This window comes from Trichechus manatus, unplaced genomic scaffold, assembly GCF_000243295.1.
Source record: "Trichechus manatus latirostris isolate Lorelei unplaced genomic scaffold, TriManLat1.0 scaffold00094, whole genome shotgun sequence".
NCBI lineage: Eukaryota > Metazoa > Chordata > Mammalia > Sirenia > Trichechidae > Trichechus > Trichechus manatus.
Genome location: NW_004444030.1, coordinates 3,226,309 through 3,246,096, shown reverse-complemented (window position 1 = coordinate 3,246,096; position 19,788 = coordinate 3,226,309). Strand labels below are relative to the sequence as shown.

Sequence of the window (19,788 nt, the reverse complement as noted above, 5' to 3'; positions counted from 1 at the left end):
AACGCCATCTCTCTCACAGATGCAAGGAGAATATGAAAGCAGCTCATTGTGCTGTCTCTTCCCTCTGACTTCCTCTCTATAGGGTTTTTCAGCCTGAGGTGGACATCAGGATTACCTACTCTATTTTAAATCTCGTGTTGTTGTGAAATGATCTATTTCATGCTTCTTTCCTCCCTAACCTTTATGTTCCTCTAGGGCACCAGGGAAGCCCAGGGCCTGGTACAATGCCTGGCACACTATGTACTCAATATATATTGGTTGAAATAAACTTGGCATCCTTTTAGAGAAGTGCACTTCTTTAACAGCATTATTGAATAACAATGATAATAAACTAAAAATCTCCCAACTGGAAGGGAAAAAATATAGATCTTTTTAAACTAAAGAATATAATTATAAACCTGGGTTTCCTAACTTTTTCAGTTTATATGCAGTAATTTCTCTCCATGTGCACGGGGACATTGCACTGGACTCATCCAAAGGGAAGGATCAAATGATCGTGCTTATGGATCAAACACCCCCAGAGATCAATTGACACTTCGGTGCTGCCCTATAGGGTTATCTGCCCCTTGGACCTCTCTTTCTAGCTGGGAGGAAAAGGGCAGCAGTGAGTAGTCTGTCACTTCTGCAAACTCATCCTTTTACCTGGTATCAAGGAACTTGCCCTGCCAGCTTGGAGGGAGCAGCCCCCTGAGGCTCTTTGTAAAGTACCACGGGGTAACTCTGCCTTTTAGAAGTCAATCTGTCTATTGAACATCCCAGGGAATGAATTAGAGACTAAACTAGAGGGAAGAAAACTTCTTTCTTTAAAATCTTAATCCTTACCTGAGATGGGAAAAGCTGCTTTCTATGTAGCCCTTCAAATTCTAACTGACTGTATCCCCTGCAACAACCAAAATGCTTGTGGATTTATAATGTTGATACATAATAAAGGAGTCCCCAGGTGGCGTAAACGGTTAAGCCCTCAGCTACTAACCGAAAGGCTGGCAGTTCGAATCCACTCAAGAGGAACCTTGGAAGAAAGGTCTGGTGATCTACTTCCAAAAGGTCACAGACATTGAAAACCCTATGTAACACAGTTTTACTCTGAAACATATGGGATCGCCATGAGTCAGAACCAACTCTATGGAAACTGGTACTGGTTTATACATAAATAAAAAATAAGAGTAACAAACAAATACTGTTACACTCTTATAATTTGCCTAATTTGAGGGTATTCTGAATTTTAAGAAATATATTAAATATACAACACATTTAAAAGTACAAATTAAAAAGTTAAAAGTTTCAGTGTAAGGTCTTGTGAAACTAATAATAATAATAGTTAATATTTATAAAGTACTTACTATGTGCCAGGTAATATTCTATGGGTTTTATTTATATTAACTCACTTAATCATAAAGAAATTAATTGGGTTTATTATTTCCATCAGGAAAATTTCCCAATTACTTTTAGAAATCCTATGAAGTGAGTAAACAATTATTACCTCCATTTTATAGCTGAGGAAATTGAGTCACAAAGAGGTTAAGGAACCTTCCAAGGTCACACAGCTAGTACATGGCAGAGCTAGGATTCAAATCCTCTCGGCCTGGCTCTTGAGGTAGTACAATTAATCATTCTCCTGTGCTATCTCTGGGAATAACTGAGGTAAAATTTTGAATTGAGATAAAAGTGAAGAGAATGCATAGTATATTCAATTCAAACTAAACTGCAGAGATTGGGATAATCAAAGCCTGCATGTACTCCTGCACCCCAAATTTAACAGTGTTCCACCGGGAGTTACTGGGGGACTCTTGAATAGAAAAGGTTACTATGCCACTGGAAAGTAATCTCTTTCCTTTCCTGAAACAAACGTACTACAGATCTGGAAGTTCCTAAACTAGAAAATGTTATGGAAGGAAATTATACAACACAGCCAAAAAATATGAGTTTTTTATTCTTTACTGGGGCCACATTCCCAAGGAGATAAGAATTCCTGGCAGTGTAACTGTGAAATAACTAATAATAAAAATAACCCCTACAATGTAAATCTAATGCTACCTTGGGTTGAGAAAATACAATGAAATTCAAATTCCTGGTCTACACTGCTACTTGAGTGATGATTTCATTCTCCTCAACTACTCTGAGGGAATCGATCAGTGTGACATGGTCTTCAAATCAACATTTTCCCTTCAGTCTACCTCTATATGTTTGTCTGCATACTATATTAGATATTTTCCTTTGTAGATGAAAATGTTTCCTTACCTTTTTCTACTATACATAAAATATTAAAATATATCAAAACTTGTTGCCGTTGAGTCAATTCCATCTCATAGCGACCCTACAGGACAGAGTAGAACTACCCCATAGGGTTTACGAGGCTGTAATCTTTTCAGAAGCAGACTGCCACATCCTTCACCTACGGAACGGCTGTTGGGTTCCAACTGCTGACTTTTCTGTTAGTAGCCAAGTGCTTAACCACTGCACTACCAGGGCTCCTGAAATATATCTCGTTGCTGGTAAAATATTCCAAAGCTACCTAAGAGATATATACTAGCTTGGTTTTCTTGAGTTAATTGGGAAGCAAAATAAATTTCATTCTCCTCTAGATTTCCCTAATTGCATCTTCTTATTGTTGATATTTTCTTTTCATGCTACATTTTTTTTTACAGAAGAAAAAAAAAAATCAATCAGGTGGGTCACCCTCAAAATACAATTTACTATAATTAATGATGACCAGAAGATAAAAACATGTTCCACTCCCCCACCCTGAATCTAGATTAAAAAGAGAAATTTTAGGCAAAGCTTTTTAGCACTGGTGAAAAAAAAATATATCACATTCCATTTAACAAGAAGAACACACACACACACACACACACACCCCAAGCTTCCTCTACAGATGATAATTTCAAGATAAGCAACATATAATTTATTTGCCACTGATTTAATTTCCTCACTTTGGGCTTTTCCCATTTCAGGTAAAAAAGGAAAGGACAACATGTTGAAACATAAAATCCATGAATAATAATTTTTATAGTTTTGTCTGCTAGAAATAAGATTGGTCAAAAGCTGCTCTGAGTATCAGAAGGAAGCCTGTGGCTAGTTTGGATCAATTCCGTTTATCCTGTGTCTTTACTACCATATCACTTCTGAATCTTTTCTAAAAGTAATTGGGAAATCTTCCTGATGGCAATAATAAACTCCAATTAAATTCTCTTAACCCATATGAATATTTCAGCTTCCCCCTTGAATGGTCTAATAATAGATACTTGTACACTTTTAAGGTCTAATGAAGTCATAATGGTGACATCCCTCAATCAGTCAGAGATTTGGGAATGTAGCAGACAGATACAGCATCTCTTTTTTCACCCTATCCTCATCAATCTCTATGTCTGTGTGGAGAACATATAATGGTGGAGAAGGCAAATATTCTGATAAAACCCAAAACCTACAGATGACTACAGCCAGGGTAGTTTTAACGGCTTCCACTGATTCTCTATTATGCTCTACATGTATGTACACCTGTGAATGATTTTCAAGAAATTAGAGAAAGTTCCCCAAAACAAGCATGACCTCCCAGCAGGAAGCACGTCTCTGTGGGAGCGCAAGGAAAGGGCACAGAAGGTTTGTGGATAAGGAGCGGTTGGTGGGGGACAGTGGGGGTTGGAGTCTGGCTGAGCCAACCCACAGAACAACACAAGGAGGTCAGTCTCCTTAAAGCAGATGGACCAAGTATCAGATTCAAATAGGCAAATGAATACCATGGATCTGAATTAGCAAATTCAGATAATGGGTAAGTTTGCATCATGCTTCCTATTTCATCAAGTCATAGAAGCACTGTTTCTGTGCAAGGGAGACCTAGTCAGATGAGAGGCTCATAATCTTCAAAGTATATAACGCGATAAGACTTACCACTTGAAAAGAGAAAGAATGGAAGGGGGATGAAGGGAAGGGAAGGGAAGAGCAGGAGAAAGAAAGAGGAAAGAAATGAAATACTTTCTAAGGCTGTTCATGAGAATTTGAATCATGTATAAAATGCAAGTTTTGACTTTGTATGGATACGCACACAAGCAGAGAAAGCATTCAATATGAAAATTTACTATTAGAGAGAAATGAAAAAACTTTCAAATTATGCATTTACATTTCACACAAGCCAACAGCATGTCATATTAGAAGTATAATGCTCACATATAAGGATCTCCCTGAGGCCACATTCCAGCAGTTTCCTTTCCTCTTTCCCTGGTGATTAATTTGAAAAATGCTCTGCAGACACTCACTAAAATGACAACTAAGAAGGGCTTTTCCCCCTTCCTCAGGAATAAAACATTCATCCAGAGTTTATTTTTGTTACTTATAGCAGTGGAGGTTCGTACCAGTCACAGAATCCAGGGCTGCCTGGAAGTATATTTATGATCTGCTTCAAAGATACAATGGTTTTTCTGGCTTTCACCATGGTCACCTACATCTTATGTACTGTTTTCATGGAGGGGACAAAGGGAGGGAGAGAAGGATTGATGAAACTGGTCTCCAAAATAATCCACAAAAGAATAAAGAAATTTCAAAACCTACATATCGATCCTATTTTTTTTCCTCAAAAATAATCTAGATTTTGTGCATTCTCATTTATGTATGTCGGTTTTAAAAATTACAATTTCTAAATAAAACCACAATAAAGCATTTGTAAACTTATCTATGCATAAAAAATGAAATAGATACGAAACCAAAACTGTTGCCATCAAGTTGATTCTGACTTATAGAGACCCTATAGGACAGAGAAGAACTGCCCCATAGGGTTTCCTAGGCTGTAATCTTTTACAGAGGCAGACGCCCATATCTTTCTCCCATGGAGTGGCTGATGGGTTCAAACCACCGACCCTTCGATTAGCAGCTGAGCACTCAGCCACTGTGCCACCAGGGCTCCTTGAAATGGGCATAGTGTCGCCAATTTAATTGATGCTTTTTGCAAAATTTTTACTTTCACACAATGAGAACACAGTGAAGTTATCTATTTAGAGACATTTGACACAAAAGTTTCAGCAAATTGGGAAATTTCCAGGGTAAATGGAGGCAAATAGGATGCTCTGTCTCTAATGCAACTACTGACACTGCTGACCCTGACCCCACAAATGACATAAGAGCATTCACTTCTGGGAAGTAGTGGACCATTCAGGACACTTAGGTTAGGATTCTGCAACAACCTGTACTGTAAAACAAACAAACAGAATTGTTTTAACTCGCTTTAGAGCTATGACTATGCATGACTTTGCATGGTTGAATGAGTATTATTTTACTCTTTTTAATGATATTCCATCAGTGCCATCAATAACAGAATGCACCATTATTTCATGTGCCCTTGAGAACAAAAAAAAAATGCTGCCAACTAATCTATGATGCATTCTCATTTCAATGATGTAGGGAAAAAAAAACATCTTAGAATCGATGAAAGACAGAAAGATTGAAGCCTACTTATTTCTAAATTCCAGGTTACAATGTTTCTGTAGGAGAATCCATTGTCTGAGGTAATGGCCAGCAGCAAATCACACTATAGGATTCTTAGTCCCTGATTCAAACATTTTTAACCAGGTTAAGTACTTCCAGACTATGTGACAGGTTGTTTACATATGAGCAACTCATGTCCTTCTGACCCTAGCTGAAGAATCTCCCAACTCCTTACTCCATAGCCTCTAGGCTCTTGTTCCTTTCCCTCTTCACCATCCCTCCAATATACACACCCATACATATTCACACATTTACACAGGACTCCTGTCAACTTCCTTATACCACAAAAAAGGCTCTACCATAAACATCTCAAGAGTGAGAAGTACTTATCTATGCAAAGAGTGGGTGCGTAAGTAAATGCTTGGCTGAAGGCAAAGCACATGTAGTCCAAGCTCCATTTTCCTGTTGTTATCTTATTTGACCTCTAATATATGTGAGGCTGCTTCTTGAAAGGCCCTTCTTTGGCTTCCATGACCCCACCGTCTCCTGGTTTTCGTCTATCTCACTAACTCTTCCTCAGCTTGCCTTTTAAGTGTAGGTGTTCCGCCAATGCTCTATTCTTGGCTGTTTTCTTCCTCTACACCTCTCCTAAGTGACCTTCTCTCTCAGGGCCTCAACCAAAATTCAACAAATGACCAAGGTCAGACAGACAGTAGGAAAAGACCGCAGCTCTTAATTCTAGTCAATAAACATTTACTGAGCACTTACTATGTTCTGGTGGTGCAGTAGTTAAGCGTTTGGCTGCTAACCAAAAGGTCAGCAGTTTGAATCCCCCAGCTGCTCCTTGGAAACCCCATGGGGCAGTTCTACTCTGTCCTATAGGGTCGCTGTGAGTTGGAATATATTCAACGGTGAGGGGTTTGGTTTTGGTTTGGTTTATGTTCAGTTCTTTATAGGCACTAGACACACAAATGAGAAAGACATAGTCTTTGCCCTCAAGGAATGGGAAATCTAGTAGATCTCACACACAGAATCTGGTATGCTTTTTGGAAGTCAACACAGAAGCTCTGAGCTGTCTCAAATGAAAATACACCCTTTTCAGCCATACTAGACTATACTCTAAGGTAAGGGTTCTCAACCAGCATACCATAGTTTTGTGTATTCTTCACAGATTTGTGACAAAATTCTGATCATTTATTGTATAAAATTACTATTTTTTTTACAATGGGAGAAACATACTATTTAGAATAATATATGTTAGTTGGAACATTTTGCTAAGAAGGTAGTGTGACCAGATTAAGGGAATATTACAACTCACTGTGGGTTAGGAGATAAGTGGAGTAAGCCAAACAAGTATAATTGTGGAAATTTATACAGACAATGTGAGACACTTACTAAGCAGTAACTGTTTCACTAAAATTATTGCTAATGTATTTAACACTGTTTTACAGCTTTAATTCCTTTTAAGTGTGCCTCTAAAACTTGTGTCATGGGCTTCCATTTAAATATGACAAATAAAATGGAATGGAATCTCACTAAAATGATAGTAAAGAAAATAGGCATGAATCCAAAAGGTCGGGGGGCACTGAGTTTATGTTAATGGTGATGGAATGATCTGGAAGGGGATAGTAGGGATGGTTGCACAATTTGAAGAATATAATCAGTGTCGCTGAGTTTACATGTAGAAGCTTTTAAACTGGCATGTGTTTTGTTGTGTATATTTTCACCATAATAAAAACATTTAATGGTATATATCAATGATGTCATGGATTGAATTGTGTCCCCTGAAAAATATGTGTCAACATGGCTAGGCCATGATTCCCAGTATTGTGTGGCTGTCCAACATTTTGTGATCTGATGTGATTATCCTGTGTTATAAATCTTAACTTGCATGATATTAATGAGGCAGGATTAGAGGCAGTTATGTTAATGAGGCAGGACTCAATCTACAGGATTCAAGTTGTATCTTAAATCAATCTCTTTTGAGATATAAAAGAGAACTGAGCAGAAAGGAGAGGGATCTCATTACCACCAAGCTAGAAGAGCCAGGAGCAGAGCACATCCTTTGGACCCGGGGTCCCTGTGCTGAGAAGTTCCTAGACCAAGGGAAAATTGATGACAAGGACCTTCCCCCAGAACCAACAGAGAGAGAAAGCCTTCCCCTGGAGCTGGTGCCCTGAATTCGGACTTCTAGTCTCCTAGACTGTGAGAAAATAAATTTCTATTTGTTAAAACCATCCACTTGTGGTACTTCTGTTATAGCAGCACTAGACAACTGAGACAAACGACATCTTAGATTTGGTAAAATATGGTGGATGAGCTGAGGAGAAAAAAAGTGACAATTAAAATATTACACACTCTCACAATGCATCCTACTTTCAGAAATATAAAAAATGAGGAAAAGGAGTCTCTGGGTTGTGCAAACAGTTAAGTGCTCGACTACTAGCCAAAAGGTTAGTGATTCGAATCCACCCAGAGGTACCTCAAAAGACAGGGCTGGTGATCTGTTTCGGAAAGGTCACAGCCTTGAAAACCCTGTGGAGCAGTTCTAGTTTGCACACATGGTGTTGCCTGAGTCAGAAGTGACTCGACAGCAACTAATGACAACAACAAACAACAACGCTGCTGTGTGACAACATTATCACACACACACACAAAAAAAAACTTAGGGGCTTAAAAAAATGAGGGCAAAAAGTGCCTCTTGAAATTGACAAAATAAAATACATATTTTCCCAAAGAACATCCCTTCTTATCCCAACTCCTCACCCCACACTAAATCAATCTTTAAAATCAGTAGATCCACAAGAACTGCATCTGCCTCTTCTTTAGTTTGCCAGTGGTATCCCTACCTTTTCCTTCAGGTACACATAGCACTAGCCTGAAAATACCAGCCTCTCCTTCTATCCAATGCGAAGCAAGGTGCCTTGTTCCATAAAAACTCATAGAATGAATAAACATTTCTTTTTGCGGCTTTCAGAGTACTGTGTTCTCCATAGGTTCTCATGACTGACTAACACGACAACAAAAACATGGACTTACACCCTGTACTAGTCAAGGTTGTTGCTTCAAGGAACAGAAACTAGTTCTGTCTAAGCAGAAAAAGAATTTTCTGTAATCCACAGACTCTCCAGCAAGGACAGAGAACTGGGTTTGAAGGCTGTGTAGCTTAAGATGTATGTAGCTTAAGATGATGACACAGAACCAGTCCAGTAAAGACACTTCTACTGCTGCAACCAGGCACTGACTCTGGAGCTGGTACCACTCACCTTCCAGCACTTATTAAGGGGTACTGCCGACTAGAACATCTGTCCATGAGGCAGAGGCTGGGCCATGGACCCAAGCCTATGGTGCAAAGATATCTGGGAAAGGCAGCATCTGGCACTTTAAGCTCTTATAGTGGGGAGTAGACTCTGCCTCATAACGTGGGAGAGCCTCCAACATGAGAAAGGGGGTCCAATGCCGGTGTTCAAAAGAAATGGCAAGTGTCCACTCTACACTCTAAACAAACACCTTCGAAAGCTAAACCACAATGCCGAGTAATGACAGTACACATAGAGTACTCAGAGTGAACATGTGTCCATCTTTCATCTTTGCGTAATTTGATTAGATGCACTGTGAAATTCTGTTTTAGAACCTGGACACATGCCTATTTCATGGCTACTCAAAATGCATATACTCGCTGTAAACTAAGAATTTCAAGTATGATCTTAGATAATTAAAGAATATCTGGAAATAGTCTCTAACCTAGCAGTGGTCACAGAGTAGATGTACTTTATTTAAGTGGTGATTAATTATCCAGAGAATAATTATTGTTCTATATTTTTTCAAAAATATATTGTAAGGCTATATATTCATTACAAATCAAGGAAAAGATGCACAATACTTATGTGCTACATAAATGTTACTAAGCTGAATTAAACATTGGCAGATTCATATGTAAGTGCCTGGGAGCTCATGATCAGATACAGGAGGTGTTTTAAAGGTCATGGAAACCCTGGTGGCATAGTGGTTAACAGTTACGCTGCTAACCAAAAGGTCAGCAGTTCAAATTCACCAGGCATGCCTTGGAAACTCTACAGGGCAGTTCTGTCCTATAAGGTCACTGTGAGTCGGAATCGACTTGATGGCGACGGGTTTGGTTGTTTGTTTTTTTTTTTAAAGGTCATCTGACCCAATGCACTTTTTAGTAAGGCATTCACTGTTATTACATCCCTGACAGATGGCCCAAAATGCATCACTTTCAGGACATGTGCTATACTGCTTGTTTCTGATATTCTTTGATCTAGACTCTATCCATCTATGAATCCAACCAAAGATCGCATTAATTTCTTCTGTATTGTTGGCTAATGCTCAAGTGAACTAAAACTATCTTTTACGATCCAAAGTGTTGTTGAACCAGGACTTCCCTAACATATATGCTGTGGATTGAATTGTGGTCCCCAAAAATACCTATCAGATTGGCTAGGCTGTGATTCTTAGTATTGTGTGAATTGTCTACCATTTTGTCATCTGATGTGATTTTCCTATGTGTTGTAAATCCTATCTCTATGATGTGATGAGATGGGATTAGTGGCAGTTATGTTAATGAGGCAGGACTCAATCTACAAGATTAGACTGTTTTAAACCAATCTCTTTTGAGATACAAAAGAGAGAAACGAGCAGAGAAATGTGGGGATTTCATACCACCAAGAAAGCAGCACCAGGAGCAGAGTGCATCCTTTGGATCTAGGGTTCATGCATGGAGAAGCTCCTAGACCAAGGGAAGACTGATGACAAGGACCTTCCTCCAGAGCTGACAGAGACAGAGAGAGAGCTATCCCCTGGAGCTGGCACCCTGAATTTGGATTTCTAGCCTACTAGACTATGAGAGAATAAACTATTTGTTGAAGCCATCCACGTGTGATATTTCTGTTACAGCAGCACTAGATAACTAAGAAAATATACTTGGGCAATTAATTTTAGAACCTAAATGAAACTCACATCCAATCTTTTCAAATGTAATCTTCACTGCTGCCCTGGCTCTGGGTTAGGAATATCAGATTTAATTCTGATTGTCATACAAATTAACTACCCTTTTGAGTTTTGCATTGTCAACAAATCTGATATATGTATGATCTTTATATATCTGAGTCATTGATAAAACTGTTGAAATGTCAGGATCAAGTGAAGAGCTGTAAAGCAGGCCAGCAGGAACCACCTTCTATGTTGATTTCTGCCCTCACAGGCATTCTCTGGGTACGGTTGATGAATGTAGCTATGAGTCCACATCCCAGACCTCATTTCTACATCTTATCCACAAAGATTACTCAAGAGCCTAGTTGATAGGTGTGTTCCTGAAAAACTGTGTATATGTAAAAATTTGATGAGTCTGGCTCTATTTAAATGTTCCAGGTTACCTACAATTTAAAGACATTTTAGGGGAAATTTTTGGTACAGCACAGAACGCATCAGTGAAGCAAAAATTGTAACCCAATTCATCTGTTCTGTAACTGCCGATTTTCATATATTGGAATTACATATTGGGCTATATACACATTACACATAAGGCAAAATATGAAAGTAAAAATTCTACATTAGCTATTTTAACAAAGGCTTGTAAAATTATGACTAATCATGTGCATAATTTGCATTTCAATTAAACTAGCTCTGATAAATTTTTAGCATTTTAAGAGAATTAGGATTAAACTTTTCAACTAAAAACAACTGTTTTAAGTTTCCTGCTAATTTAAATGCATTCTAAGACCAAAGAAATATAAGTGTTCTACTGGAATATGGACTCTCTGGAAAATCTGGCTTCCAAATTCCAAAGAGTAAAATATTCTTATTCTTTTTCTAAAGGAAAAAAGAAATAGACTTGTGTAATAAATTCATTCCAGAAATGGACTGACGCTTTACATATTTATAACATATTTACATATTTATCAACTGGTGATGCAAGAAAGATTTAGGGAACAGGGCTCATCATGTCATTGATGATATTTGTTAAACCAAAGAACATCTGGATGATAAATAAATCATCAATTTCATCATAGATGAAAACTTCAAAACATATGGCAGCTCTTCAACTACTTGTACAAGGAAAAATAGGATGGAGATTCACAGCCACTGAAATAAGCTCTTATACCAAGCATCGTAATTAACCAAGTCCTAATCCCAATAATTAAAATGAAAACTACACTTAAAAGCTATGTGAAGACCATTGAGGAGCCCTGGTTGTACAGTGGTTAAGAGCTATGGCTGCTAACCAAAAGGTCGGCAGTTCAAATCCACCAGCTGCTCCTTAGAAACCTAGGAGACAGTTCTACTGTATCCTATAGAGTTGCTATGAGTCGGAATTGACTCGATGGCAACAGGTTTGGTTTTTTTGGTTTAAAGACCATTGAATTTGCAGCTTTGTTTGAGACCAATTTTTGTAAAGCAGCTTAATGAACCCTCTAGGAGTCACTGGGTGGTGCAAATGGTTAAGCACTTGACTACTAGCCAAAAAGTTAGTGGTTTGAACACATCCAGAGGTGCCTCAGAAAACAGGCCTGGCAATCTGCTTTTGAAAGGTTATAGCCTTGAAAACCCTATGAGGTGCTGCTGTACTCTGCATACATGGGCTCGCCACGAACTGGAATCAACTCAACAGCAACTAACAATAAGAACAACAACAAGCCCTCCTTAGGCATTTATCAGAATAATCATTTTGCTTTGCACCAAAAAAGCAAAAAATTAAACATAAATTGTAAATTATTTTTATGGCATCTGAAACATCATATAGGGTAGGTACAGAGACATTATATAAATTGTCTAAGTACATTGAGAATAAAGTTATTCATCCCTTAGAGCCATAACCCATAACTCATTGCTATAAAGTCGATTCCGACTCATAATGACCCTATAGAACAGAGTAGAACTGTCCCACAGGATTTCCAAGGCTGTAATCTTTACGGGAGCAGGCTGCCACATCTTTCTCCCGAGGAGTGGTTGGTGGGTTCGAACTGTGAACCTTTCAGTTCGCAGCTGAGCGCTTAACCACTGTGCCACCAAGGCTTCTCTTAGAGCCAAAGCAACAGTTAATTTTTATTTTATAGACATACAGGATTAGAGTTGGTACTACATTCTTTTTTAAAATGTGTGCATCTTCCATTTTACAGGAGAGAACCTGATTTAAAATAAATGACTTGTCATAGTCAGCCTAAGTGAGCTGTAGGGTTAAAAGCTCCCGGGATGCAAGAACAGATTATCTTCAGAATTTTTAAATTCAGAATATTTACTGAGAACTTAGAATGTGAACTGAGCACACAATTTGAGGTAAGGCTCTCTCTGGATGATAGTCCACATAAGCTGCCATTAGAGATCAGCATAGCAAGTTTTTCTTTAACAAGCCCTGTTGATGTGAACCTCGCTGAAAATAAAACCTATAGTCTAACTGCCATGAAATTTTAGCAACTTCAATATGTCTTTGATCTTTTTTTTTTTTTCCTCATAAGCTATCAGAATCATGGGGCAGGACACTTCACAGACACTGCAGAAAGGAATAAGTACAAATACCTGAAATAGAACTGTTTTCTGCTCAGTTGTATAAAGGATAATCATTTGACAAGAAAGACCTTAACTACTTCATTATACATTTTTAGCACAGGGTAACTTTGATGATTTTAAGAACTGATTGTAAAATACCAAGTGGAAATTTAATCACACATATGGATACTCAAACATACTAGGCTCCTCTGAAACATGATCCCTAGATTTGTTGCAAGAAGCGTAATTTAGAATGTCACTCTATTGTCATCTGCTTGATTTTACAAATTGGAATCTTCAAGAAATGAGTAAGTGTTCTTTACATGGACTGCACTAGTTTGATCTTCAATTTCCCTGGAAACTTGCCTATGCAGATCAATAGTGAAAGTACCTGCTAGGTCTTCAAAGACATGAATGTATGTGGTGTGCTATTTTCTGGAATTAATTGCGTTTGGAAATTCTGAGTAGGTACTCTCTGGTACTACAACCATATGGTCATTTTCACATAGTGCTATTTCTGTTACATTTATATTCTTTCCATCATCAGAATCTGCTTCCTTAAAGATAGCAGGACCAAATCAGAAAATGATTGCAATTTAAGCTTTTCCTACTTGAAGCAACAGATTTGCTAAAACCATAGCATCTGCTTATCTTATTTCAGGAAGTTGTGCCAGAAGCAACTAAATATTGATCAGCATCTCAAATATTATATTACAATATCTACTTTTATAAAAAAAAGTAATGAAACCTTTTAAATAATATACCCCAGTACTATGTGATGATGACTTTTTATCTGAGCAAACTGAAATGGTGGTGGAAGACCAAAGGAGTACTAAGGTATTAGTCAATGAGTAGCCCAGTTGCTTTTTAAAATGCAGTGAGATGCCTTCACAAGCACCATTTGCCAATCCCTGTACTTGTCCCTTTTCACCTCCCTCTTCCATCCCATCAGCAACTATTTAAAATCTTCCTTCCAGAATCCCCTTTTCACTTCCTTCATTCTCAGCAGGCCACTCTGTTCTCTAACTGAGATCATTAGGTAAAATCCTTCAACTTCCAGCTCCACTATTTTTTTCCTCTTTTCCTCCCAGGATAAGATCTCACTCTCTTATTCAAAGCCAAATCAAACCAAAAACCAAACTTCTTGCCATCGAATTGATTCCAACTCACAGCAACCCTATATGACAGAGTAGAACTGTTCTATAGGGTTTCCAAGCAGCAGCTCGTGGATTCCAACTGCTGAACTTTTCGTTAGCAGCTTGAGCTCTTAACCACCACAATAGCACCCCTATTCACAGCCAGCCCTATCAAAATTGCTCCTGATCTCACTCCCTGACTGGAGCCACTCAGTAGGGTTTGGCTTCTCGCCCAGGCTCCCACAGTGGAGGCCCTACACACTTCTGGCATAGCAAGTCCCACATCTTACGATTATGTTGTTGTTGTTGTTGTTAACTTCTCTCTAGTCAGCCCCAACTCATGGTGACCCCATGCACAACAGAACAAGACACTGCCCACTCATGTGCCCTCCTCATGATCAGCTGTGGATTGGACCTTGTGATCCATGTGTTTTCACTGCCTCATTTTTGGAAGTAGATCACTAAGCCTTTCTTCCTAAGTCTGGAAGCTCTGCTGAAACCTGTTCATCATCGTAACAGCATGCAAACCACCAGTGACAGACAGGTGGTGGCTGCGCAGGAGGTGCACTGGCCAGGAATCGAACACGGGTCTCCCACATAGAAGGTAAAAATTCTACCACTGAACCATCAATGCTCCATTAATCTTATAATGTAGTCCCCCCTGTCCCCCTACTTATCTTTGTATCCTTGGCACCTCTCACTAAGCCTAGCAAGCAAAAGGTACTCAACAAATGTGTGTTGAATTGAAACTACTCACTTTTAAGCATGAATTATTTTCAATAACTTAAACCAGAACTGAGCTTGTCCCAGATTGTCTGCAGAACAGTATATGATTTCTGCTCCACTTTATTTTTGTCAACCCATCAGTGACCCAAAAAGGAGGAATGAGACAATTTCAGTGACTAAGGTTGCCAGATAAAATACAGGCTGCCAATGTTAAAACTGAATTTCAGATAAACGACAAATAATTTTTTTAGTATAATTATGTCCCAAATATTGCACAGGACATGCTTATACTAAAATAATTATCCAATTCAGTTTTAACTGGACGTCCTAGATTTTTACTTGCTAAGTCTGGCAACTCTACCAGTGACTCTTTAAAGATTCTAAGAGGACTCAGGAAATACTTCCTCAGAGCACTGGAGTTTTACATCCGAGCTCTGCAATTAGCTGGATTTGTCTGTTAATGCAATGGGGTTTCTTTGTAAGCATCTCTGGGGAGATTAGTATCATGCTTTAGGAAATGCTTATTATATAACATTTTCACTTACATTTATAATTTCATGTAATTCCCTTCTAATATAATCTATCAATAATTTTAGCACAAAGAATACCGTAATGTTGCTCAAAATTTTTTAGACAACTGAATACTCATGAAGTTATTTATATGACTGAGGTAGGTCCTGATTATATGTATTAATAATTTACATTTTGTGAAAATGTATTTTCCATTAAACCATCAAAGCATAATAAGGAAAATCTTTCATTTGAGGATTTTTCATTTCATTAATCAAGCATAACGATACACACTGTCCTCCTTATCCGGCTAGGGAGAAGCAGTCAGGCGGAGGTGGAGCCTGTGATGTAACCGCAGTGGGTCTTTGTTGGAAGAGGCCTCCCTAAACGTGAAACATCTGTAAATGTAAGCACTTCAGCTTGACTGTGTATAGGCTGACAAGAGAGAAGAGTTGCCTCTTAGCATCACATACTGGAGGCTTGAAATTTTGGTCAACAGAGGAATTCCTCAGAGGTCATTTTAGAAGGTAATACACCTGTCTCACTAAAGGGGGAGAAACGCAAGCTTTTTGTGCAAAGGAGTACCATTTTAGGTTACCAACTGCTGTTTGTCAGTTCATAGATTAATGTGATGGTGCAATGGAACTTATAACCCAAAGTGTAGGGAAAGATACCCTATAGCCTGTTCTTATCCAGAAAGTTCCCTACATTAATGGGTTCTTCTTTCAGATTTCTTGGCAGTGATTACAGAGAAGACGTTCATGTCTTATTTCCATGAAAGAGATTAAGGATAGGTAAATATATATCTCTGATGTAGTGGGATGGAAGGGTGAATCTTCATCAACATTTCAACTAGACTGACCTCAGAGAAAAGTTTCAGGCAAAGAATGACTAAATCTGCTGTAACTACGTGGTGTCATAAGATAACAATGAATTGAGATGTTTATCCCAACACAAGCACACTACCTGCCTTCCACCATACTGGCACCTCCAGTTAAGGATGGTTGTCAAGCTACCACCACAACACGCACACGCACTCGCACTGCAGAGACGCAGAACAATGCCTGGATGCTTGCCCAAAACTGGTCTCTCCTAATGACAGGCTCAATTAATGGTACCAATCTGAATCTCACTGGGAGGTAGCAGCATTTCTTTCCTAGCTGGTGGGGGGCAAGAGAGGGAGGATGACATTTGGAAAGCTCAAGGCACTGGTTGGGGCTTCCACCGGCCCTGTGCAGAGCAGGGAAGCTGATAAACATGTTCATTAAACTTGATCCGAAGCAAGTGAGCCTGCGAGGTCGTTCCTGAAATATTCATAAGATGTGTTACCGGACTCGCGCGTAGTCCGCACCCACACTTTGAAAAAAGGCACCCACAACAGCACACGCCACCACCACATTTCCACTGATCTCCTTTTAACAGCTCCGTCGGCTGTTGCTCCCCACCGGACTGTTCAATTCTACCTGCCCAGGAAAAAGAGACGCTCTAATAAGCGAGGAGTTTCCCAGCAGTTGAAGGAGGCGCCGCGTGCCAGCCCCTCAGCCAGCTCCGCCGGGCTCGCAGCGCGAAAGACCCCCCCAGCCCCGCATACCTGCCAACCCGCTGGCCAGAACCTCCCAGTGCCGAGCCAGCGGAGCACGCGGTCCCCGGAACCCAGATAGCCCACTCGCCCCTGCCGGGCCGCCCTTCGTCCCTGCCTCGCATTCTGGCCTTAGCCAGGGTTCCCTCCCCTCGGAGTCCTTGGCGTTCAGTCGCTAAGCGACGTGCACCCAGGCCGAGATGCAAACAGCCTCTTGTGCCCATCTGCAGCCTCGCTGGTTTTAATTTTGGGGTAGAAGGCGGGTGGAGGATTACGATCCTAGGGGACCCTGGAGCCCCTGAGCCGAGGCAATGTGCCCCCTTATTCATGCCTCCTTTTCTGCTCCCAACCCTTAGCATTTCTGCTTCGCCCCAGACGCAGCGCAGCTCGCCTGGTGCCTTGCGTCCTAGCCTCCACCTCTCTCCTCTCCAAGGGCATTCGTCCTTTGCCCCTCGCTTCCCCCGGGGTCGGCCCTAGGCGCTGCTCCTTACCTGGACTCCAGCTGCGGCGACAGGCTCAGCAGGTTCCGGCACGCGACAGCCCTCTCTCCATCCCTGTCTTCCCCAGGCGCTCCGGCTGCGAGCTCCGCGGCGGCGAACGACCCGGTAGGTCTCCGGCGGGAAGCCTGGACAGGGGCGGCCGCGGATGCAGCACAGGCTGCCGGCGCGGGAGGGACGGGGGTGGGGCAGGAATCTGGGTCGCGTGGAGCAGAGCAAGCCGGGATGCACCCGGAGCGGCCGGCAAGCTGGAGGCGACAGAGAGCAGCCCGCGAGGGCGTGCAGAGAGGTTTCCCGGGGAGCACGAAGCGGGCGGCGACTGAGCATGCCCAGTCCGGGCGCTCGGGGCGCGGGCGCGGGGTGGAGGAGAGATAGCGGCCCCCAGCGCGGGATTCTGGAGATAAAGGGTTAAATCTGCGGACCTGGCTTCTGTGAGGGGAGGGCGGAGAGTTAGTTGCGTCGTCCAGTTTAAATATGCCCCTGTTGACCCTCCGGAAGCGCCCGGGACTAGAAGACGGTGAACCTTGACGGACCTGTGAAGGGAGTCCTGAAGAGTCCTGGAATGAGGGCACGGTTTGTTCCCCGCCATCTCCCCAGAGAGCTGTCCAGAAGCCAAAGTTTGCTTTTACCTTAGCTCCAACCTCTGCCATCTCGCCAAGTGAGTCCCCATTCTAGACACCCACCCCTCACTCGCTATCCTGTGCGTGGGGACCTCCCCTCAGGCAGCCCCCGTCTTTCCCAACCCCTAGACCAGTTGGGTCAAGTTCTCAGACACAGCTCTTTAATTAGGCGTAATTGAGAGATCACGTCAGTCCTTCCAGGTCACGTATCCGCACTTCAATCAGAGCTTCAAAACAATACCTTAACCCCAGGGTTAATTATAATGGGAGGAATTATAGGCACCCTGGTCTAGAGCTACTTGGGGAACACTGCTTAAAAGGATGCCTCACGAGGGCAGAAGGACTGGCCTCAAGAACCCGTTTCCTACGCGCGCGCGCGCGCACACACACACACACACACACACACACACACACACAGAGGTGCCTGTCTTTGGGACTGTAGTTCATGTTTGATGAAGAACGTTTTCTCTATATCTAATCAAAAGGCTTCTTATATTAGAGGTAGCTGGGATCGGGAAAAGAGAATGAGCTTCGAGGCTGGCCTTGATTTCAGTTTCTTTTACCACCCTAGCAGGTCACCTAGCTACTTTGCGCCCCAGGTTCCTCCTCTGTAAAATGGAGGGTGTTGCTACCTACCTGTCTGGGCTGTTGTGAGGATTAAGTGAGGCAATGCACGCAACTGGCACATAGTAGCTGTTCACTGAATAAAAGTCTCCACCGGTTCCACCTCCGCTACTCTGTTTTTATGAAAGGTTGGGTTAGTGATAATCCTTAAGTGAACATTTTTTGTGTTCCCTCCTCACATTAAATAACAACAAAGTCTTCATTGCTCTAATTTTCTACCATTGTTAAAAGCATTAGTCACAATTTACTTTTCTTTCAACTCTCCAGTTTCATCATAGTTCCCTTGAACAAACCCTTTGGAAAAAACTGGACCAAAGCCATAAACAGGTTCTCTTTGGAGAAAAAAGCTTTTCAGGAGACATTCATTAAGGACAGATTTATTCACGTGACAAAAGGGTTTCAATCCACATTCTTTTAGAAATAATTTACTTGCATCCCTCTGTGGTCCCTGTTGCACATCTACTGCCTAAAGTAAGGTATGCCTTGCATTCCAGAGTTTAGCAGATGACCAATATGTAATAGATTCTCAGTTAAAGCTTGTGGAATGAATGAATGAATGTATGTGGGCATGCAACCATTCTGGGTTCTCAACTCTACTTGTTTCTTCAGAACTTAGTTCTTTTCTAATCGGTCTTCCTACTAACCCTAGAATTGATTTACCAAAATTTGGCACATTTTTGCCCTTTCCCACTCTATTAATTTCCCTCCAACCACAACACCACAGATCCCTCCACTTCTGGATTCACAGAGTACTGTGGAAGAGAGCCTTAGCCATAATTCATTAAAATGTTGTGTTTTTATCTAAAGCCCATAAGTGCTAGCTATCGTCTATAAATCAGCATCATTATTGCTTCCTCCAATGCATAACAATGATTTTTAAGAAATTGCTCTTCTCCATCCTAAATGGAGAGACTTTGAAAGCATTCGCCTTGAGAACGGGAACGAGACAAGGATGCCCTTTATCACTACTCTTATTCAACATTGTGCTGGAGGTCCCAGCGAGAGCAGTTAGGCTAGAAAAAGAAATAAAGGGCATCCAGATTGGTAGGGAAGAAGTCAAAGTATCTCTATTTGCAGTTGATAATGATCTTATATACAGAAAACCCCAAAGAATCCACAAGAAAACTACTGGAACTAATAGAAGATTTCAGCAAAGTTTCAGGATACAAGATAAACAT

The 19,788-nt window shown here is 40.9% G+C and overlaps 1 protein-coding gene across 1 annotated transcript in view; it reads right to left on the bottom strand.

Moving 5' to 3' along the window:
- ELMOD1 (ELMO domain containing 1) overlaps positions 1-17,523 on the bottom strand; it is a 64,325-nt gene extending 46,802 nt beyond the window's left edge. Inside the window, exon 1 of the mRNA XM_004382472.2 lies at positions 17,361-17,523. The gene's annotated coding sequence lies outside the window, so the exon portion shown is untranslated. The remainder of the gene's footprint in view (positions 1-17,360) is intronic.
- Between the last annotated feature and the right edge of the window lie 2,265 nt (positions 17,524-19,788).